This window comes from Cricetulus griseus, chromosome 3 (assembly GCF_003668045.3).
Source record: "Cricetulus griseus strain 17A/GY chromosome 3, alternate assembly CriGri-PICRH-1.0, whole genome shotgun sequence".
In the NCBI taxonomy this organism is placed as follows: domain Eukaryota; kingdom Metazoa; phylum Chordata; class Mammalia; order Rodentia; family Cricetidae; genus Cricetulus; species Cricetulus griseus.
Genome location: NC_048596.1, coordinates 104390048 through 104415872, shown reverse-complemented (window position 1 = coordinate 104415872; position 25825 = coordinate 104390048).

Here is a 25825-nt window from a genome sequence, read left to right as displayed (position 1 = left end):
TGAGAAAAATTCAGACTGATGTCCAGAGTGGCAAGTTCACAATCCCATCAATAATATATATTGGTTCTCCTTTCCCTACTTCTTTGTCATTTGTTGTCATTTGAATTCTGAACATGTCCAATCTGACTAATGGCAAAGGTATCTGAAGATATTTAAGTTTTTCTATCTATTTGTATTTCTTCTCATCAGAATTTTCTGATTCAGTTCCATAGTCCATTTTTAATTGGGTTATTTTCTTGATGTTTAGTTTCTTGGGTTATTTGTATACTGTAGACTTATAGCTGACAAAGATTTTCTTCTATTTTGTTTAATAATTCTTTATAATATTTCTTTTCTATTGCTTTACAAAACTTTTATTTATTTGATTTAAATAAAAACAATCATTTTACATACCAATCTCAGTTCCCTCTCCCTACCATTTTCCCATTTCCCCCCCACCAACTCCCCATCCCATCCCCCATCTACTCCCCAGGGAGGGTGATGCTTCCCATGGGGGATCTTCAAAGTTTGCCACATCATTTGTGGCAGAACCTACATCCTCTACCATGTTTCTAGGCTGAGAGAGTATCCCTCCACAGGGAATGGGCTCCCAAAGTCCGTGCACTAAGGATAAATAATGGTTTCACTGCCAGATGCCCCATAGACTGCCCTGGCCTCCCAGCTTACAGCCATATTCAGGGGGCCTAGTTCAGTCATATGCTGTTTCCCCAGATGTCAGACTATGTATGGTCTGTGTTTTCCCACTTGCTCAGGCCAGCTGTTTCTGTGGGTTCACTTTACAAAACTTTTGAGCTTCATGTTATGTTCCCCTTCTCAGTTCTTTGCATTATTTCTGGAGTTTCTGGAGTATGTTTTCAAAAGACTTTACCCAAGCCTATAATTTAAATGATGCTCCCTGGCTTATCCTCTGACACCTTCAGGGTGTCAGAAAGGCTATCATAGAAAATAGGAAAATAGAATACTGTATTTCACTCATCACTTTCCAAACCATAACTCAGTAATTTCTGGAACTTGACAAACCATCATAACTGGCTTCCCTCCAGCAAGGCCCTCTGGACTATGCTAGACTCAGTGTGTTGTCGCCTATCAGGGCCACCTAGCCACTTCCCACTCAGATCATTCCTACACATGTTCTTTGTAAACATGATGCTTTGTACTCTTTTTTGTAGTTGTTTTTTTTAGTTTTTTTATTTTTTATATATTTGAATTGCAAACAAGATTGAATTACATGAGGATCCCAGTTCCCTTCCCTGAACGTGCCCGATCTTGTCTGATGCTTTGTACTCTTACCCCTCCTTTTAATTCAGCCCACATTCAGTTGCAATCTATTTTACAAATATATTTCTTCTATCATTTTATGCTTTTGTATATTAGCTCATTTTGTTCCTGGAGCCAAAGGCTTATTTCCTATCTTCATGCATTTATCAATAACTAATCAATTAATTAAATGTTTAAAAAATTTGAATCCTTATGGACTCTTTACTTTGCTTTTCAGAGAGTGCCTTGAAAAATGCTATCTATTACAACTATTCCCCACTGTTACACAAAACTCACATTTGGTAAAGGGTCAGTCTCTCCATGAGCAACCTGCTGGAGGTGCCCTCTTGTTGATAGCCATGAAGGTGTGACCTGATATACCTGTGACTTGAACACAGGTCTGTATTTCAAAAGCTGATATCTCAAATTTTGAAAAATGTTATATGTGTGAAAATTCTACAGAGAAACAGAGCAGAATGGGGTGGGGAGAAGGGGAGGGAGAAAGATAGTAAAAATAATTTTGGTTATCTGAATACAGAATCTAGACATCAATATCTTGACAAGGAGGAAAGGCGGTGATCTGATGTTGCTATAACAAAAATTTAAAAGACCCAGCATCTGATATTGGGCCTCAAGCTTCAAGCTGAAGATCAGAAAAGCAAAACAGCTCTCACCTCTACCTCAGGCTGAATGTGCTGGTTCTGTCTCCACAATCTCTCACCAAGCCTCAGACTGTAAACTTTCCTCAGTGTGGCTAGAGAATGAATCCCCTCTGAGACCTTGCTTCTGTCTTATATATTTCCCCAATGTTGGGATTAAAGGTGTGAATTATAGTTCTCTTTTAGACTGATTCACTCTTTTGTAGATCTGGGTGGCCTTGGACTCACAGATATCCATCTATCTCTTAATCCTGAGTCCTAAGATTAAAATTGTGTACCACCACCTCCTAGCTTCTGGCTGCTAGGGTTAAAGGTATATGCCTGGTTTCTAAGGCTTATGGCTGTCATTGCTTTTCTGAATACTCAGTAAAGCTTTAATAAATCATAAATAATAAACACTACATACATGGTAGAGGTAATGCAACAGTATCAATTTTATTTGATTTTTATAAAAAATGAATGGCAGTAGAACATATCCGAGAGAGTGCTCACACTAAAGGGGATAATAGAGACAAAGTCTAGCACTAGTATTTGGTATTAGCAAATTCCCAGTAAAATGTAATATGGGAAGTATTAGAGTAATTATGTCAGTGTTGAACATTAATGATTTTTATTAATGTTGCCACTTATGTAATTGTTACTGAAATTACAAAGTGATAAAATTTAATCCCTACAATAAAATCTTGAAATAGCTACAATAGAAAAAAATGTAGAAAACTTTCAGGATTCACAGAGTGTTAAGGGAAAGCTGGTCATGATTTTGACCCAAGCCATTCATAACCTCACTTAGAATGCCCATTTACACAGCATTATTGATTAAACATATGTCAATATGATGATGAAATATGTCAACTTGACTCATTTACCAAAGGCCCAGAACCAGGCTCTGGGTATCTAATAAATGTTTCTCTGAGAGTTTTATGGAAGAGATCTATTGTTTGCAACTACTAGATTCAATAAAGCATAGGGAGGCTCCAACATTCATTGAGGGTCTGAATACAGAAAATGATGAAATGTGGAATTAATTGTGTTTGTTTGAACTGAGCCCTCAAAATATATTACAGTGTCCCATGATCCATGTATCCATCCACCTAACTCTTCTATCTCCTCTGTTTCTATAGATAAATTTGACTAGGCTCATCTCAAATTTCAACCTTTCTGAAAATTTAAGTTTTGTTTTCATAATTTCACAAAAGCAGCTGACTAAGGCCAACAATTTGTTTTGAAGCATGTTAGGAAACTATAGAAATCTGGTGAGCAAGGAATACTTGTACTTAAATTAGTAAATACACAATAAAATTGAAGTAGACAAATGAGCAAATGAACTGAATAATTAATTTTAAAGAAAAAACACAAAGGATGATAACTAATTTAATAAGTGTTCAATGTACCTAAACATCAGATAAAATTGGAAATTAAAGCTATGTTGATATACAAGTTGATATATCAACTATGTTGATAGCAGCCCAGTCAAAATAGCAACTATAAACCAGAAAACAAATGTTGGGGAGAATGAGGGGGGAAAGGAACACCTATTCACTTGTTAGTTAGTGTGCAAGTTAATACAGACATTGTTGAAATCAGTTCAGAGGTTTTTCAAAAATCTGTGACTCAGCTATTTTATTCTGGGGCATATACTCAGAGAACTCCTTGCCATACCATAAAGAAATTTGCATCCCAATTTTTATTGCTATTTTATTCAGTTAAGGAAAAGAATTGGAATCAACCTACTGGTCCATCAATAGATTAACAAATGACAGATTAATGAAAATTTGTTATTATTCAGCACTAAAAAATGTAATCACAAAATTTATAGTAAAAATGGTAGGTCATGTATAATGTTACTGGGTCACACAACCTTGGAAATAAAACAATTTTCTCTTTTTACAGTCTAGCCAATACTATATGTACATATGTAAAAAAAAAAACTGTACATGTGGGTATAGTATATCATGTAGAAAAGTGAACCATAAAGGCTAAACTGACAGCTGTAGAAATGGCTCAGTGACTATGAGCACATGTTGCTCTTCTAGAACACCCTTGTTTGATATCCAACCCTCACATGGTCACTTACAACCATGTGTACTCAGTTCCATGGGATATGATGTGCACTTCTAGTTTCTGTGTGTAGTAGGTAAGCACATGATAGACATATATACTGTCAGGAGCAGTTGTCATGTGCTATTGTGGGCCATGACACAATTAGAGCTTATAGCAATTGATAATTCAGATGCCAACCCTCCAGAGGAAGTATTGGATGATGGGGTACCCTACAGTAAGTCTTGAGGACCACTGACTCTGAAAACTGTTTCTTTCATCTTTAATTTCACTTGTGCAATAACAGCTATGATATATCCCCACTATGATGCATTTTCATGTAATGTACATTAATCTCCCCATTGCATTCAAATCTTGTGGATACATATATATGTGAGTGGGCATGAATATGACTTCATTTTGTTGTTTAGAATATGTGCTGGTACATGCTTCATAAATAGATCTATTTGTCTCACGAGGACTATAGACTCTTAAAAGCCTGTTCTTCTGCTCAGACTAACTGCACAAAATAAGCTCACTTTCACCTCAGAGAAAGTGAAAACTCAACTAAATACTTTGTATATAGATCATAAGTTTAGGGTTTTGTAGTTATGCGCAAGGTCGATATTGCAGATGTCAACTCTATGTTGCTACAGAAAGCATCATAAGAAAATCATGCCAATTCTTTGCCTGCCTAGTCTATTTGATAAAGGACCTAGGCCTCAAAGCTTATCTTACTGGGCACTGTGCCCTCCCTGTTTGGTCACAGTCTTAATCCTGACACTCTGAAACTCTGTTTTGCCATGGTAACAGGCTCTGCCCTTATCACTCACCAAAAGAATGTGTTTTTGGCCAATGAGGTGTAATTCTTATAATTTCTTTATTATCACTCAAGCTTCCTATAAGAGAGGGTTTTTGTTTTTTTTTTTTTTTTTTTTTTTTTTTTTTTTTTTTTGCTGGAGGAGGAGAAGCTGGAAGAAGAAGCTAGGAGGAATTAGAAGAAGGATAGGAAAATCAGAATAGAAACAAAACAATAGACTTATTCGGGAAAAGCACATTTGAGAGAGAGTTCATTCTGAAAAAAATCCTTTTCACTTATTGTAGCTTCCATCTGAACCTTGAAGAGAGCCCCAGAGGCTGTATGTGCTATACAAACAATGTCTTCTTTATGTATGTGCTTTCTATTTAGATTTAATCTGTTGACTACCAGTAATGCTTTTGTGATGACAGTGTACTATTTCGAGTCATAAGATAGGCTTATCAGTGTCATATGTCACATATATGTGGAGTAACAATGGGCTACCTGTGGTAGACCCTTTAAAAATATGAAACTACAGGGCCGTAGAGATGGTTCAGAGGTTATGGACATTTGCTTTTCTTCCAAGGGACCTGGGTTCTGTTCCATCACTCATATGGTAGCTTGTAACTGATTGCATCTCCAGTTCTAGAAGATCCAATGCTGTCTTATGGCCTCTGCAAGCACCATGCATACATTGCTGCATACACATACATGCAGGCAAAATAGTCATACACATTAAAATAAAATGAAAAAATATTTTCCTTTTTTATTTAAATTAGAAACAAGCTTGTTTTACATGTCAATCTCAGTTCCCTCCCTTCATCCCCTGCCCCCTGCTGCCCCCTTTCCCAACCCCTTTCTGCTCCCCAGGAAGGGTGAGGCCTTCCACGGGGAATCTTCTAAGTCTGTTACATCATTTGGAGCATGGCTTAAACCCTCCCCAGTGTGTCTAGGCTGACAAAGTATCCCTCTATGTGGAATGGGCTCCCACAGTTCATTTCTGTACTAGGGGTAAATACTGACCCACTACCAGTGGCCCCATAGATTGTCCAGACCTCCAAACTGACCTCCTCCTTCCGAGGGTCTGGAACAGCCCTATGCTGGTTTCCCAGCTATCAGTTTGGGGTCCATGAACAACCCCTTGTTCAGGTCATCTGTTTCTGTGGGTTTCTCCAGCCTTGTTTCTTGACCCTTTAGTTCATCACTCCTTCCTCTCTGCAACTTGATTCCAGAATTCAGTTCAGTGTTTAGCTGTGGGTGTTTGCTTCTGCTTTCATCAGCTACTGGATGAAGGCCCTAGGATGGCATATAAGGTAGTCATGAAAATGTAAATTTAATGCTATAAATTTAGAAATAGATGAGTGTGGAAGGTACTTAAAATATATCAATTGCCAACATGATTTTTAAGTCTAGAAAAGAAAGGGGTGTAGAAAGCTGTATTTATACTCTGTTCAGAGATACAAGGAAATTCGACTTTAAAGCATTGACTGATCCCCACAACAACCCTCCGGGCAAGAATTAATGATTACATCCACATTATAGAAGAAAGAAAATGAAACTTATTGTGGTTAATTAACTTGGCCAACGTCCCATAGATGGCTTTTAAAACAGTCTAGCACAAAGGAAACAAAGACAGGACAAGGTATAACTATGAATGCAGACCATGTTTTATGAGTTTATGTACAATGCTTTTCCTTATACATCCTTTTGTTGCCTTTAGGGAGTTCAGTTAAATTAATTCTTTAGAAGAAATCTATTTCTTAGAAAGACTTAAAATATTGAAAGTCATTCATTATGGAATAAGTAAGAGAAAGAAAGGGCAATAATTTTTTTACTTGAAAGAAATTTGCATGACTACCTGCACATATGTGCCAGAATGTGATTGGCAACTATGAGTGTGATGGTAAGATTGCATTGTTGCAGTCCACTCCATCTTATTAGGACAACTTCTTAAGTTTATGTCCTTTACCCCTTAGTAATTGCACTGAAAAACACAGTGAGAAATGCAGCTAAACCTTCTCTGATCTTCCTCCTGAACTCAGTTCTATGAATAGAATTGTCTTCTCCCTAAGCTTTAATCAGTGTCTCACTGAGTAACTACTGATAATCAGATTTTTAATACTTTAACCCATTATATTTAATTGAGCTCTTTAAGTAACCGGAATAAATAGAAATGGATGAACCTTTAAAGCCTCCAGCACTAAATGCTATTTACCTGACTCACTTCAATGAATCAATATAGTAACTCTTTCCTTCCACCCCTTCCCCTTAAAAAAAAAAGACTACTGCAATTAAATGTATGGTGGTGGATCATTTCTCGATGGCAATAATTATATGGGAGCATTTGAATCTCATCAGAAGGTCTAATTTGAAGTAATAAACCTTCTCACTAATCTTATACCTAAAGTCAACGGCCCTGCTCTAATGTTGATGATAATGTAGAGCCTAAAATAACAGAGTGAATGAAACCATCGCTCTAAATTACTTCTGTGCATGAGTATAACCCAGATATGTGAGGGAAACTCTTTTCAGAGTTATGAAAAAAGAATTTGTTTTCAGTCTGAAATATTGGAAAATATCACTCAAGGCCCCAGAACAACCTTGAACCACAAGGTAGAATTTGTGCTGTGGTAAATGACAGAACTTTGATGGGCCAAGAAAGATGGAATTAGAGGAGAGATCAGAAGGCAAGACAGCAGTCTGGAGATCACATGGCAATGGGAATGAGTTATATTTTACTGGAACAGGTGAAGGGGAAAGGATTGAATAGGAACAAGCCTAATATTGTCCAGCTCTTAAGTTACTAGCTTGAGATATTTCCAAGATTAACCTTCAGGGCTGAAATGCCCTGGATATTTTTATCTTAATAATAGAGACAATTAAAAGTGTGCCAACTGGAGAATTATATGAATATATCTGTAATTTACAAGAGTAAGTGCTACAATAGGCTGTACTGTGAGTTAGAGAAGACAATTGACAGCCGGTCTAGTGGGAAATGAAATTATTGTAGTTTTCCAAGAGAAAGATCACGAGGCTAGATATAGACTATGGCGGTTTTGTTTGTCTGGTTTCGTTGTTTTTTTGTTTTTTTTTTCTTTCTTTCTTTTTTTGTCTTAGCTCTTTTTTAAAAACCTTCATTCTGTAGCCCAAGCTAGCCTGGAACCCTATTTATATAACCAATGCTAGCCTTGGACTAATGGTGGTCCTCCCACTTAAGCTTCTTGTGCTAGGCTTACATACCTGCAGCATCATACAGTGATGGTGATGGTTTGTTCATTGAGCATGCAGTAGTCCTAATATACTGTGAAGTTCAAAGTCTGGCAATTACTGAGTAATGATTCATGAAAAGTTAAGAACTTTAGAACCAGAAACTCTAATGAATATTAGAAAGGATGATAGTATTTCTTATGGACATAAACAAAGGTCCAGTACAGAAAATGAGAATCCTAAGGAATTTTACCACAACCGTAGCAGTTTAGAAACATGTTAGAATATAGAGATATCCAGGTGGAAGCTGTGTAGATGGCATTTCTCAGAAAGATATCAGGGATTTTTCTTAATAACCAATTAGGGGCTAGAACAAAGTGCTAACGTGTTCTTGTAGAATTGAAAAGGGAGAAAGTAAGGAAAACAACTGTTGCATTGAGAAATAACTGACCTTAAGAGACACAGAGTAGGATACCTTCTAAGTTGTTCAAAATTGGGGAGTAGACCATAAAGATAAATAACCTTGAAAAATCAAGAATAAAAAGAAAGGAATTATTGCTGGGAAATTTTGTGTGACAAGTTATGTCTTATAGAGAAGCAACACACATGTCTGCTCTCTCCAGATAAGAAGCCCACAACCGGCCTAAATACAGATCCAACAAAATTTATAACTTGATAAATGAGTTTTGTTGAGGTTACTTACAGGATATGGGTGAGGGGTTACTTATAGTGGCAGAAATGACTCAAAGACAGCTGTATCACCAAGACCCAACCAAACATGTGTAACTGCTCACAAAACCTGGGAATCTGGAGCACACTACACAGCCTACAGGAAGCTCAATAGATTGGAGGGTGTTTTTTGCATGTGACTTAGTTGGTCTACATCTCTTGCAGCTAACTCTGTTGGTCTCTATTTCTAGGAGGCTGGTATTCCTTTGAGAATGACCCTCTGCTAGCTATACTATGTATATATTCTTGTGTAGAGGTATGAGGTGCCTAGAGAATCTGGTCAGATTCAGTTACTTTCTGAAGCTATTTTGAGTTGTTTACAATTAAGTTTAAGTTAAGGAACTTCCTTGATGGATGGACTGCTTCAACCTGGGAGGAAACTGTTACACAATAGAACTCTGATAAAAGAGGTGAATTAGAAAACAACCAGTACTGAGACACCAACTGCCCAGACCTGTGTTTTGTCTTATCCCAGTTTTGTTGTTTTTATTTTATCTTCTTTTCCTTTTTTTTAGCACTTGTAAGAGAGAAAAAGAAAGGATATGGTTTTGGATGAGTGGGCAGTTGAGCAAGATCTAGGAGTCAATGGGAGATGGGGAACCCTAAACTATTTTCAATTAAAAAGAAGATATATATATACATATATATATGTGTATATATATATTGCATATATATTGCATATATATATTGCATATATATGTATATATATATATATAATTATTGCATCATTTCAGTTGTTGATAATGAAGCCAGATTATTTGCGCAGGCTGAATAACAACGAGACTTTCATAGTGCTAAAGCCAATGTCACTGAAGCATGACAAAGATGAAGAATTACAGAGTGAACCTGCCTTCAGTTTGATTGCTTCTTTATGCCTCATATTTGAGGCTATTTAGATTTGTGCATGAATTAAAGAGAAAGGAAGAAAAGATGTGATCTAGCATGTTTATTAAACATCTTTTTTAGGTAAAGCATTTGTACTGACACATTTATATCAACTACCCTATTTAATCTTGACATATCCATTGAAGTCCAGCAATTCTGTACTTAAAATAATGATCAAGAGTTGTTGTCATTCACCCAGTATAATATAACTTAGATTTATTAGCACCATCATTGGTATTAGGTCAGTAATAAATTTTTATTTTTATTCAACTCACCAATATTCTATGTACAGTGATGCTATATGGAGGTTATTGTGATAAAAAGCCATCTAGTCCACAAAATACAGTGTTAAGGAACAGAAATTGTTAGCTAGGAAGGGCTGTTTTCAATATACCTAGGTGAATGATTGACAAGACAGGTTCAGGCTGAAGATGTGACCAAAATATGACTCTGGAAGATGGTGTTTTCAAAGAAGCATCTTTCTGAAAACATCACTTCCAGCTCTGTCTTCCCAGCGTCAGAATTTGAAAGCATCTCCCATATTCCTTCACTTCAAATTTCTGAATAAGTTCTCTGAGACTTCCTCCACTTACCCTCTTCTGCTCTTTTGTTAGAGATCATCCTGTTGCCTGAAATGCTGCCACACTACATGGGTCTGGCAAACTCTACCCATCCCATCAGTCTTGGGTTTTCATAACTTCTGAGATCTTTCCTGAATCCATTAGGCAAATGCAAACCAATACCATGAAGAATTCAAGTTAACAATTCTCCCATGATATAGGGCTTATGCTTTTATCTCACACAGAGAATCTGGAAGGCAGGAAGCAAGCATTTCAATCTTTGTATCACAGTGCAGTGTGGGTCACATGGGAAGCACTCTGTGAAGTAATGACTGGGCATACTGATAAAGGAGCATATCTTTTTAATATCTGTGAAAGTGCAAATCTTTGCTGCATAGTATTGTGGGAATGTTTTCCATGTGTCAGGACCACATTTGTTTTGCATTTAGTCCATTACCATAATAATAGCTCTCCATTTGCAGCTTATGCATTTGAAAATAAATTGCTTTGCCTAGAAAATAGCAGAAAAAATACTATTAAGTGACCATAATTGTTACTGCTTTAATATTCACCTGTATATTATGAAATCTGAATAGAAAAATATTCTCTTAAAGAATCAAAATGCTTAGTCCATCATTTAGTATGCTTTCTGGTGGAATGATATTTTTATAGAAAATATTTTCCTATTCTACTAAGCTATTTTTTATTTTACAGTAGTATGAATATATCCTAAGGTGGGCTTTAAAATATATCAAGACACACCAAATGCCAAAAAATTACCTCAGCGCTCTAGCTAAACATCCACAAAAGAGAGAATTGTGGCTTTGGGGACAAGGACTGGATGTGGCAGTGTTTCTGTCTTGTTCAAATCAGTTTAAAAACGGTCCTAAATACCAAAAAATTTATGCCTTTTCTACAAAAACATGAATAGTCTATATTCTACCTATTCCTTAATTCACACTTATTTTGTACTCATTTTGCTGTCTCTGTCATACAAAACTTCTTATATTTTGGCATCTACTTCCTTTTACTGCAGTTATGTGGGACTATAGTTTACACTGACTGATGAGCCTCTCAAAGTCAGGGACAGAGTCTAATCCATTCTGCATCCTTCAATGCTTGGTACATTGCCCATTCCATGAAAGTTCTACATGAGTTTGAAAATGATAAATCCCAGTCGCAATTGTAATGCCTGGAATTAACTCAGCAGTCAGAAAGATTCTGACCTTAAATTTGATTGTAGATTCCAAAAATCTGAAAAAAAACCTTAATTTCTAGGGCATGAGGACCATAAAATATTCAGAACTATGTTGGTATTACAAATTTTTGTAAGAAAAAAAGAGGTACTCTTTTACTAAATTCAACTACATGCAAAATATTACCACCACTACAAAAGAATGTCTGCCTTTCTTCCATTTACCAAAACTACTACTTCATTGTTTCAATGGGTACATGGATTTATTTATCTAATACAAACCTGCAGAAATGGGAATCTTCACTTTTTGTACTTTCTGTTTAGTTTTAAGAAGTATTTTTCCCATTTAAAAATTTGATAGTTTTATAATGTTTAAAAATAAATTTTAGTTATTTTCATTCACCAGTCATCTCTCATTCCCTTACTCTTACCACACTGTCATGGATATCTTTCTTCTCAACAAATACCCCCTAATGTTATACATTTGTGTGTGTGTGTGTGTGTGTGTGTGTGTGTGTGTGTGTGTGTGTGTGTGTGTGTGTGTGTGTGTGTGTGTTGCAGATTTCAATTCCAGAGCTACCTGAACATGGTTAAGAAGTTACTCAAGGGAGAAATGGAAGATGGCAATTTCTCTGTGGCTATACCACTGCAGGACCTGAGGTTTCATCTCACACATTCTAGTTTCTTTTCTTTTGTTGTGATGACATAATTTGGCCAAAAAGAACTTCAAGAACTTAGTGAATGAAAGGTTTGGTTTAGCTTAAAACTCCAAATCACACTGACCCTTGAAGGGACTCAAGGTAGAAGGTAGAGTGAAACGCTGGAGGCAGAGCTATTTGCTGGTCAGAATCAGGCTATAATTTTTCACAGTTCAAGACTACCTGCCCAGGAAATGCTGCTGCCCACAAAGGATTGGTCCACCTTCCTCAGTTTACAACCAAGATTGTTCCATGGAAATGTGCCTACAGGTCAGTTTTATCTAGGCTCTTTACAGATGGCTCTGCATTATGTTGAATTGACACTCATCGTGTGTATCCTGATTAACTGCTGAGAAGTCTGGGAAGACTAGGGGTGGGGGCTCATGGACTCATCCCTTGTCTGAAATAAAAGGTTATAGGCCATTTTTTGGCTTTGGAGCCTGTCCTGGAACTAGCTCTTGTAGAGCAGGCTAGTCCAGAACTCACAGAGATCAGCCTGCCTGTGCCACCCAAGTGCTGGTATTAAAGGTGTGTGCCACCACCACATGGCAATAGGCCAAATCTTATGTATGTTTTATGAGATAACCATGGCCACAGGAAGTTCATGAGTACAATAGCCATGTTAAGTCCAGAAAATACCTTTATTCGTAGAGTCCTTGGCTCTTCCAATAATACCTTGTGTGTTCCCTGAATTAAGAATATAGGGGAGCTATATAAATGATTTCCTATACGATGGGGATTTTCCCTATAGAAGAATGAAATTTGAAGTTGCCATAGCCATGACTGGTAAAAGTATATGACAATAAATAAAAATAGATTACATAGAGATGTTAAAGCCCTGGATATGGGTGGAGGTACTGAAATGTACTTTGACAGCAAAATATTTCAAGCAAATAATAATATGACCCTGTGTTTTATATATAAAAACTACAATGGAATAAATTGAAGTGTAAATAGTGAATTGTTTTTTGTTGTTAATAGATAAAATGAATGTTTTCTGGTCTTATGTAGTTATTATATTCCAGGAGACACATAACAAGTAATACGAACATTACAAAGTAAAGGTAACTGACTGAGACATATGAAAGAATGTAGATTAAAAGATATGGGGTTTTAAGTTATAAGAGCTACTTTGAAACAAGAATAAGCTATTGGCCAAGCTTTCATAATTAATAATAAGTCACTGTGTACTGATTCAGGAAATGGCAGGTGGGACAGCGAAAGACTCACTCACTACATATGGAGCCCAATGTGGGTATTCAAATATTCAAATAGGGTCTAAGGAGGTGTTTGCTCAGAGAGACTCAATGTACATGGGTGAGGTTCATTCAAGACTCCCTTATGTAAAGCTGATCACTTGAGCAAACAGCACTGAGTACAAATTCCTGCTGTAGGCAGACATAACAAATTCCCAGAGGTGAGGCAGGTAAACATGGTTCCAGGCGAGTGCCTGCTGGCATGAGTTTAGACTGTCATGGAATGGAGGGTAGCAGAGCTAGCCTCCAGAGATGCTTAGTATTGGCCTATTCATTTAAGGTTTTGCTCATATGGTCACCAAAGGATGCAGATGTGCAGAATGCCATGCCTAGGCTGAGAAAAACCTCTGAACAGATATAATATGCTTTAAAAATGTGCTTAGATGCATAAGAAAGAAAATAAAATGAGTATAGAGAGTCACAGAAAAATAGTTAAAAACAATAAAGACAAAAGTGTAAAGAAAGAAAGAGTAAAATAATATTAAAACATATAGATGGAAAATAAACAGAGCATCTGGATCCTGTATATTATTTTGTTAACTTTGAATTTTTGAATGCTGATCAGTGAATGGCAGATGTTGAGAGACATTGGATTGTGGAAGGGGCTGCTGAATTAAACCAGCCTGTATACTTAAGGGATGTCTTGGCTTCAGAAAGGAACTAAAAAATATGTCTGTTGGGGGACAAGTTGTACTTTGGTTTCCACAGGAAAGAAATGCTCTGGATTAGATTTGATTGGAGGAGACCTCCTGAAATCTTGGCTGCAAACATAAAGAAATGAACAAAAGAAAAAATTATACAACAAATAATACATGTGGTGGTCCCTCTACATGGGAACAGCTCTGAGCCTGAATGACACGTGATAAATCTTATTGCCTAAAGGGTTCTTATGACTTATTATTACATGTCATCCTTTTTGATGACATGGATATAGATTTATTTTACAGTCTGGTTATACAGTCCAAGCAAACTTATAAAGTTAACACATGCCTTTTACCTTTTCAAACATAAAACAAAAAAAAATCATCTTTAACTGATCTGTGCATACTGCATAATTTATACCTGTGTTAATATATTATTTAAAAGTTTGTGCGTTTTCAAAAATTAGGAACAGATATCAATTAAGAAAAATACCCCAGGTAACCCAGATTCTCATAGTGCCTCTGATACTGTTTTCTCAAACTTCTGTGTCCAGAACAACTTCAAAGCTTATAGCTGAGATGATCCAGCCTCACAGACTATTTTATCTAGGACTACAGTTAAGCCTTGCACTTTCCCACTGCACAGGGACTGAATAGCATGTTATCTCTACCTCTCCCAGAACTTGACTAGTATTCTAATTTTCTCAGCTTTCCCCCAAAGATTCCATCACACACACACAAGAAGAAGCAATCTGAGAACATGATACCAGTATTCTGAAGAGGTGTGGTAGATGGTTTTTGATCATCTGGGGGTTATGTGTATTTGTCATAGTTTAAGGGGGGCTGGTAGAAAGTTATTTGTAATTGTCAGTAAAAAAGCTTAGTAGATTAAATTCAGGAATATCTTTTTGAAAAGAAAGAAAAGGGGATATAAAAATGGGATAGGATAAAAGGGTAGATTGTTGAATCTACTTTAAAATGAAAAGCAATTATTAATCTCAAATATTTTACATTGGTATAATTTTTGTATATTGATACAAATTAAGCTGTATATATGTTACTACTCCTGTTTAAGACATTGTACCTATGCAGCTCATTTAAAATGTAATGTATAATTAAGAAATACAGGTTAGTTGATAGTTATCTATAATAATCAAAATAGTAGTTCTGTTAGGTATGTTTTCAAGGTTAAACAGAGATATATTTTAGATATATATGTGGTCTTCAAATGAGATCTACAGAATATGGTATTTAAGATGTTATAATAACCTAAGAGATTACATGATGGTGAGACTCATCTGTTCCTGGCAACATCAATTTACTTCAAAAATAGATGATTGTCATCAAAGAACCTCCATATGGAATTTGCTTTCAATTTGGCAAAGCCAGCCACTTGGCAAGAAACTGCCCATGCTTTGGCCGATGGTAGATTGCAGTCCAAATTGAACAAGGAGGACATAAAAGAAGGTGACTGTAAATGTTTGCCAAGACTAGGTAGGAAAATCCTTTAAAATTCCTGATTCATAGAAAAGTCTGTCAGTTATTCTAGGCCTATAGGCCAAAGATGTATGCCCTAACATTCCAGAGGATGGAACCTTGGGTGTCTCTCCAGGAAGCCAGATTTTTTTTCACTTTTATAGTTTTCAAAGTTGTTTGCTCTATACTTCCTGTTTACTCAAGTAATGATATATACTTCTTGCATCTCTGATGGAGTTGAAGACAATACAGTTTTAGTTAGTTATCCTTACTTCCAAATTCAGAAAAGAAACTTACATAAAAGATGTAAAGTTTAGATGTTTGAGAAGCATAAAAGCTTAACTTGTTTATCTAAGAAGAGGTTTTCAGGTCTAAAATGATATTTTAAAACTTTGACTCATCAAGATTAGATGGATAATACAATAATTTCTTGAAATTTGTCAAATACAAATGAACTGCACATTTTGAATGTGATTCTTACTTGATAATTGTCGTTATTGAATACAATGTATTTTTTTTAGAATTTGACCTTTCCTTTTTATTTAGACAAAAGTGGGAAATGTTTTGAGATATTTGTACACTGTGTGAAGATGCATTATTGTGATTGGTGTAACAAAAAACTGAATGGCCAATAGCTTAAAAGAAGGCATAGACTTCTGGGAAGATAAAGAACTCTAAGAAGAAGTAAGGCAGAGTCACCTGCCAGACACAGAGAGGAAACAAAAGGTTCAAGATAGAACAGAGGTAATACCACATGGCAAAATCTAGATTAATATAAATGGGCTAATTTAAGTTACAAGAGATAGTTGAGACAAGCCTAATTTAAAGATCAAGCTTTCATAATTAATAAAAAGTCATTATTTATAAGCTGGTTAGTGGCCTAAAGAAAAATACTGCTGTAGAAATGTTTACCAACTCAGCCTTCATACATCGGCTGCACAGAGTCATATTTTCCCAAAAGTTACACTAACTTTTGGAAAGCTGTGCACTGTTTTACAGTAACACCACCAGCACACATTATCAAAATATGGTACAGTCTTGCTTACAAATCCATTACCTTTGATATGACATAATGAAAATGTTACTGTAAACCTATGGTTTTCTTCTACCAAATCCTTACCTAATATCTAACTATGGTGGAAAAAGCAGAAAAATACAAATCAAAAACCATTTGTAAAATAATAATATTATGCTAAACTATGGAAATCATCAAAATAAGAAGAAAAATCTAACATGTTGCCATTATTAGATAGAATACATGGAAGTATGGCAATTACATATCATTTGATATCCTAGCCACTTTTTGTCAAATAAAAAGGTCATTGGACAGAAACTAAAGAAATATGATCGATAAAAATATAGAACATCATTAATGCAGACATCTTGGTTCATTCACTAAACTAAATGTACCATACTAAGGTAAGATTTTGATAGTGGAATCTGAGTATGGGATATATGTGACTCTGATTTTCACTTGAGCATTTCTTTAAATTTGAAACTTGTAAAATGAATTATAACTTTTACAAAAGTCTTCAATCTCAGTTCTTGTGTGATAATCTCCTATTAATATGACAATATCTGTGCTAAATTCAGAGATATCTCATATGATTTAATTATATGTTTTACTATCCCTACATCTGAATACAGGTATGTTCTCATGTACTGGTTGTTGAAAGATAAACTGTGAATTTGGGAGAGTAGTTTTCATTCTTAAATTTTTTCCCTGCCTTCTTATTTTTTGATGTGAGACTGAGGTTCTCCTAGAATGACCACTGATCGGAATATCCACATCCCTCAGCTATTACACTATCCCTATTCTCAAGAGTATATATGGCCTATGTGACACTTTTTCCAAATAGCCCCTTGACAGTTAGAAATTATTGTGTCAGCCAAAGCCCTGGTGGTCTAGTCATAAGTGACAGTCATTTTGCTATGAATCATCCACTGCCGTGTGCTGCAGTGCATTTAGCATTCTCATTTTTGCCATTTATGAAGTTTTACGATATTTCTAAGTGCCCTCTTCATAGTTATACCTATAAAGTAGCATTTCAATGACCAATGTATATGTTTGTTTTCCAAATTCAGCTGGAATGCTGTTGTATTAGTTATGGGTTCCTTGGTTCAGAGTCAAACACAGTGTAGGTACAGTGCCAAACAGGTAATAGGTGCTTGGTGTTTGGTGGAAGATAACATTGCACTAGCAGAAAAAAATGCTTCTCCAATCAGCTGTCATTGATCAGTGGACCCACTCATAGGCAAAATGTTAGTGAAGAAGCAAAGGACTTCTGGACACATGCTTATTAAATTTAGCTCAAAACACAACATTATTGAGTAGGAGTTTTTGTTGTTTTTCTGGTACTGGCAATCTAACCCCTGACTTCATGGATGTCAGTCAAGTCAGCCCCTGCTGAGCTAAATTCTCACCCTTCTCTTTTTCCCTTTCTAACATTTCTATTTTCTTATAGAGCTGCGGTATCAGTATTGCCATCCAGTTGGAGTAGAAAAATGGACAGTTCTAGGAAATTAGGAGCAGAATACAGACTGATTATTCAAGTTCAAAAACTAATATTTAAAAATTCCAATCACTCCCTCCATTTAACTAAGTTGGCTCCTAGCTCTGATGTTCTGTATCACACAACAAAGTTAGATGGTATTGTGAGATGAAGTTCATGAACAATTTCATCTGTATCTCCTGGCCGAGGGCCTGAATGCTAAACACTAAACTGCACAGCAATTCTTATAATAGACTATTGCCTCTGCAGGAGAACACAGGCTTTCTTTTTTTTTAAATTGAAGTCATTTCACAAGTTTAGTTCAGTCATTTGTTTCATGCCTGAGTGATTTATAATAACTCTTTTTGGTATTCCCAAAATAGGAGCAATAAAAGAAAAATAAAGAATCCTTCTGGGCCTATTTTATAAACAATCCAGTTTGAAAATATACTAAAAGGAATCAGATTACAATCATATATTTCATTATACATTGTTAATAACATACTTATAATCTTTAGATCCATAAAGGTAGAAGAGTTAGTTCCAAATTCATCAGATCCCATGAATCTGGCTCTCATTTCCTCAGACATCAGATCTCTAGTTTGTGGTGCCTAGATTACTATTGTGACTCAGCAAGATACATGCCTTGCATCTTCCAGGTTTTGTGAAGGGAAAAGCAAATCAAAGACAAAGGAAGAGTACAAGTTAGGATGGGATGTCAAGAGTTCAACTCTCAAAACAGGGAGAGGTGTTCTAGGAATCATTTCATTTCTGAATCAACTAAGGTGGCTTCCAGCTCTGTTATCTTGCATTGCATGGCAAAATTATATAAAATTGTGAGATGAAGTTTATGAACCAGAGAGATGGCCCAGCGGTTAAGAGCTCTGTGTTCTTTCTAGACATGTAAGTATAATTACATGATGCAGTTAATATATACATAGACCCAAAAGAAAACCACTCATATACATAAAATAAGAATAAAAATGATTAAAGTATTTAAAGAATTAGGATACTGATTTATTAGCTCAGTCTGTAAACTGCTTGACTTATAGACTTGAAACATAAGTTTAATTATTCAGAACCCATAGTCATTAAAATAACAGATATGATAGCATGTCCTTGCAATCAAAGCACTGAGGAGACAGTGTGACATATTCATCCTTCCACTACTTTATTATTCTCTAAGCAGTTCCATACAAATAGTTCACATTTAAAGTTACTTCTTATTGTGTTGCAAAGAAGATTTTGAAATATTGTTTAAGTGTAGGAAATGTGTATGAGGGAAAAAGAAAAAATAAAAACACTTACTACCCTTTACCCAGGTTTACCAATTGTTATCATTTCATAATATTACAGACTTTTCATTTACTTTCTAGACATGTAAGGATAATCACTAATAAATAATAGTTCTTCCAACCTAATAACATCAAGAAATACTTCCTAAGAGCAGGAAATTTTTTTGCAATATAATGATAAGACAACTAGAAATTTCAGTAAATTTAATAGCCAGACAACATTATAATTTTTTATTCTACCCCCTTTATTCCAATTTTGTCAAGTGGCACAAATGTGACATTGATTTAATATATAACTTTCACTGTTTTTATTTTTTTGAGATTATAAGGTAATGTTTTCCCTGTCATTTTGTTCCGCCCAAACCCTCCGATATATTCCTCTCTGCTCTTTCAAATTCATGGTGTCCTTTTCTACTAATTCTTCCTGCAGGATCACATATATGTATCTTTCTAAATATAACCTGTTGAGCCCACTGATTTTATAACAACTATCTTATTATCGACAATTTTTTTTGTAATTTCATTTCTTTCTGTTGTACATACAAACAATTTATAGTTTGTCCAACACTCCTTCTTTGTCAGATACAGCTTCTGAACAATACTTAGTACTACTCTCAGTGTCCCTTGCAGAGTAACAGAAAACCAATTTTATTAGCCATAGTAGTTTTTATGTCATAGTCAATGTCAATAGCATATTTGTCACTTTCTTCTTTTGTAGAAAAAAAAAAACTGATGGTGCAATCTCTAAATGTATTCTCAATATTCTACTAGTCACCAGAATGATAAGCTAGACATGACATTCTTGAAAGTTCTTATCTAATGCAGATACCCCCCATCTTTGGTACAGGACAGTGGTTTTGAAGCACCATTAATTATGTGGTACTCAATCTTATACAGTACGCCAAAGCCTCCCCTTCTTACCTACACATAGATATGTATATATCTCACTATCTCTGGCTCTGCATATATGATTGTACCATCTGAACATTCCATTTGTTCCTTTCAGACTTGACACTGTTTGTTTTCTGTGAGTGATTCTCTGTGCAGGCTCAAGAGGACCTTGTCCCATAGAAGCATTACTCATATGAATCATTGCTTTGCTCCAGAACTTACATGAAAAGCCTTCAATATCCTCCCATTGATATTAGCTGTGGTTTTCTCTTCTGTGGCCTTTATCGAATTGTGAGTGAGTCCTCTACCTTATTTGCTAATGATTTTTTAATCATGAAAGAATGTTGAACTTTGCCAACTAATTTTTTCTCTATCTGCAACAGTCTTCAAATGAAGGTGATGTCCCTTTAAATGTCATATGATAGTCCCTTTGGGCCCTGACACTGACTTATTTTTGCAAAGAGAAAGGACTTATTTCTTTTCAATTGAAGAGAGCTAGTCCACACACTAATCCACTTGCTAATTAGCACATTATGGGGTAGCTAATGTATCCTGTGTGTCAGAAGTAGCGGCTTGGGAGTGTGCTATCAAGAAGCTCATATTGCAAGTAAGATATAAGTAGCCTATTTAAGAAAAAAAACTTGCTATTATCCTGTCATTTTACTGAAGATCAATTAAAATATATGACCTTTAGACTGTGATGGTTGACTTAATATGAAAATATTGATATTTCAATATGCATTGAAGCTCTTGTCCATAATCTCAGTAGATAAATAGTGAAATTGCAATCAAACCCATCCTTCTCTCAGATGACTTATGGTTGGTATTAAAAGGTTAAGAATAAAACCATGGCTTAAATATAAAGAGCATGATTCCATATTTATAAGTGCCATATTTCATATTTGAATACTTCTTTCAAAAGCCTAATGTGTGCAGCATGCTAAAGAAGAAATCAAGTTCATTGATGAAATCCTTAACTCATTTAAAATATATTCAGAAAAATAAAGGTCCAGAATCATGGGTATCTCATACACATGGGTTGTGAAATGGTGATGACTTAGTAAGTAGGTCATACCTGAATATACCATGTTTTTCTTGACACTTTATGTAATAGTGTGGTGAGGCTGAATCTTTGGAGACAAACTGTCACCATCCATCATGAAATCAGATAGTCCTACTTTTTAAGGTCCATGGAAATTGGATCTATGCTGTGTTGGCATTCCCTCCTAGAAGAAGCAGGAAAGGAAGGTCACGGGATTCTCACCTGAGTATATGGCCACTCCTCTAGATATTCTTTTTCAATTGCAGCCTAATTTCACATGCTCTTGAGGTTTTGGAAAGAAGCCAGAGTATGTAGTCTGAAAAAAAATAAGGGAAGTAGTTTCAATCTATACAATTTAGGGGGAGCTATAATCCATGATGGATGAAGACATTCCAAAGTATTTGCTTTAGGTGTACTCATGGATGTACCTGTTACTAACCCCTCACCCATGCTCTAACTGTAATTCCAATAAGTTAATTTGGTTCTCTCAAGGTTAACTTTGGTGAAATAGTTCCTTGGCATATCATTGAGAGAAAAATGAGAGGTGGTAGACATTGTTTATGTCTCCCTTGTGAAGAATTCTTGTGACAGATATGAATTATCTTTGTGCAAGGAGTTCATGAGCTGAAAATTGGGAACATGCATTACATGGACACTATTTCTGGGTGGTTAAAACTGGAAATGCCTAATCCTTTACAACATAAACCACATTGCCTCCTCCACCTGTCAGAAGGTTCTGTAAACTTATAGCCTGGTTACAATAGATTAGTGTTCAGGGAAGAGGAGTTGAAACTAGTATGTTGTGATGGCTAATCATGTTGTGTCAACTTGACACACCTGAGAATAGAGAAACTCAATTGAAGAGTTACCCCTCATCTTGGACATTGGCATATACGTCAGGTGTCTTCTTGGTTACTAACTGATGTAGGGGGTAATGTCCACTGTCAGATGTGTCATTCATAAGCAGGTAGGTGCTAGGCTATATAAGAATGTCAACCTAAGAGAAAGCCAGCAAGAAATCTTCACACATCGTTTCTGATACACTTCCTGCTTGATCTCCAGCCTTGGTTTCTTTCATTGATGAACTGATGCCTGAAAATATAAGTCAAACAAGGCCATTTTTCTTCTAAATTTCGTTTGGCTGAAGAAAAGCTAATTTAAATACATATAATGAATATTTCTTATGTATCAGGCTTCATTGAAGTTTCTTGTATAAACGTGTGTGGCCATATTCATACACCACATGGATAAGGGATCTGAGATCAAGGGAAACAAATGACTTAGCAAAAATCACAGGCTTACTACCTGACTTAGCTTTACCAGGCACTATACTCCTGTTATTTTCACTGCAGAGGGTTCTGTTATTGGATGTATAAGTCCAGGGTAACTAGTAGCTCACTCTTACACAAATGCCATGCCAAAACTACAAGTATATCAACAGAGAACAGTCTGTATGCTTATGGACATGGACAATGAGGCATTTGTCCAGTCTCAGAGCAAAGCCCAATCTAATGCTCAAAAATAGTAAGAGAGTAGGCTACGCATTATGTTGTTCAAACTGTTCATGCATCCATTATCTAATTTGATCAGCAATGGATTTCATTAAAAAGAAAATCTTTTTTTATTAAATAATTAATTTGATTTGCTTTCATTAAGCTAATGGACAGGAGCTGGGCACAGAGGATAACATCAAACTCAGGCAGACTAAAGCTTTGGCTGGTTAATTCATTCTGCTGCTTTTGAACTCCTTTTCAAGCTCTCTCAAAGCAATCATATTAAGCTGTACCATGTGCAATGCTTAAATCCCTCCTCCCTGCAGAAACCCAGGGGCTGCCTGCCACTTGGTAATTGGGCCAGGGTTTTCCTATGGGTCTTGACAGCTCCATCCTCATAGTACGATGGCACTTAATTTCAAAGGAAAAAGAAAAGCAGGCTGGCAACCAGTTTAGACATATGAGAGCTTGTGTCCACTGGTGGCAGCTGCTTGGTGCAGCTTGTCAGGAAGGGGATGGCAGTGGCAATTTGGAAGACAGTCACCTTCTGAAGAAAGAGTTGTATTTTCACCAAGTGTGTCCATAATATCTATACAAGAAGAACAATCAGGATGCACTTAAAGTTTATGTGGATGTTTGTTTTTGACAAATGTTTCTCTTACCTTGATTGAAAGGAGAGAAAAAGGCAGCAAGTAGAAACATAAGAAATAAAATGGAATGTGAATGCCTTTTGTAGTAAGAGCATTATTTTGTATGAATTACATAATCATCACATGTCTTAAAAAACTTTTGAACATGCCCATTCGTCATCTATTTAGTTTTAATGCGGTGAATGCTTTTTAAGGGGGGGTACCAACATCACAACACATGTAGTATGAAAAAAAACAAGGACCCAAAGACAGATCTTGGAGTTAAGGCTTCAAGCTGAAGATCAGAGAAGCAAAGCAGCCAACCACTAACTCTTACCTCTACTTCAGCTCAGACCAAAGGGGCAATTCTGAAACTGTTTCTGACTTCACAGCTCCTCAGATTCATTCAGATGGCTATGCTCTACTCAATGTGACTGCAGACTAACTCTGAGACTAAATGCCTCTATCTTTTATCCCTCTCAAATCCTGAGATTAAAGGCATGAGCTCTGATTCATTCTCTGGTAGCCCTTGGTGGTCTTAGATTTAGAGAAGCATCCACCTCTTAATCTTGAGTTCTTGGATTAAAGGTGTATACCACCACTGCCTGGCTTCCGTAGATAACTAGTGTGCCTGCTTTGCTATTTTGATCTCCAGTGGCTTCAATAAATAATAAACAATATATCCCCACTAAAACAAGGAGGGGTCCAAGTTTTTTTTTTTGTTTATGGAAAATAGATTCTTTTCTCATACAATATATATTGATTACAGTTTTCCCTTTCTCTTCCTCCCAGTCCCCCACCACCTACCTTTCCTTCAATTCACTCCCTTCTGTGTGTCTTTAGAAATGAAGAGCCTTGTAAGTGATAACAACCAAACATGACAAAATAAGATATAAGATAAAAATAATCACCATCACATTGATACTGGACAAGGCTACCCAAAAGAAAGGAAAGAACCTTAACAGCAGCTATAAGAATTTATTTACCCATTTATTCACACATTCAGGATTCCCACAGAAATACTAAGCTGAAAGCTATAATATATGCAAATATACATGGAGGACCTGGAGAAGACCCATGCAGGCCTTGTTCTTGTGGCTTTGATCTTTGTGAGTTCATATGAGACTTGCTCAGGTGATTTAGAGGGCCATGTTAGCCTGGCCTCCCACATCCCCTCTGGCTCTTAACATCCTCTTTTCCTCCTTTTCTGTAGGTTTCCCTGAGCTCAAAGTGGAGGGATTTGATAGAGAAAACCTATTTGGAGTTTTTGAGCAAGGATTGGATAACAGATGGGCTCAGTGGGGGACAGAACTCGATGGGCATAACATAGAAACTAATTAATAGGTTCTACCAAGGTTCTAGAAACTTGGTCACTATTTCCAAACTTGACTAAGGATGAGAAAGTTTAAATCACAATAATGAAAATACTTTTTTTTCATCTGAATGACTTGTGTCACTCTTTATTTACATGGGGCCTCCTGTGCAGAGTGCACAGAATTTTTATGCCAGCTGTTTGTGTCAAGGAGAGCCACTTTAAATATCTTTGGGAATGCAGCAAGCCAATTGTGATAGCCCATTGTTGTCTGTTCATCACTGGACTTCTTTTCAGTAGTTTCTTCGCAGAATATTTTTTAACTTCTAATGCCATATAATGTAAGCCTGTTGTGTCTGCTGCACCTGGAATCAGAGGATATCTGCATTATAGCATCTTCTCCAGCAAACTCTGGAAATTTCCTGAACATGAGTTGTTACAGTAGTGAAAATTTAATGGCATCTCCTTTGCTGTCTTTTACATGCTTTGCAGACAATGTGTACCCAGTAGGTACTACAGGGCCCAAAACACAGGAGTTTTCAGTTAATGATATCTAGTCTCTCTCCCTCATTGTCACCATCACCTTGAAATTCTTACTTCTAATTTTATTTGTACCTTTATTAGAGTTTCAGGCCCTTCTTTCCTTTTTAAACATTCACAGTATTCTTCAAGGGAACCAACATTGCTCTAAAGCATCATGTAGAGGATTTAAAAACCTAATTCTTAGAGGGCCATGTCTTTAAAGCCTTAAAGTAATTACAAACACATACATACACCCATGGTGGGCAAGAGGCTTCACATTGTCAGTTTCTATTGTGTGATGATATTCTCTTACACTGGATCAATTTTGACCCCACTGTCACATTTAATGTGATGGGAAATGTGATAGTGTGTGCGTGCACGCGCGTGTGTGCGCGCGCGCGCACACACACACACACACACACACACACACACACACACACACACACCCTGCCTCTTGGATGTGCATCTCATTTTAATCTTCACAGGAGCTCTGAAGTTTAGTAATTTCAGTTTTACAAGTTAAAGTAAGAAATTAAATGAAGTTAATTAAATTTTCTTAATGTGGTTAGAGAGTATTTGATCTAAAACTTCAAACTTAGGGCAGTTGAATGAAGATGTCCTTATATTTATAACACTCTCCTAGTCAAGAAACATAAACCATTAAGCATTGAGGTGTAGTTAATGGATCATTCAGTTTTTTTTTTAAATCCTGAAGTCTAAATATGTTTCCATTCTGATTAATATGAATCC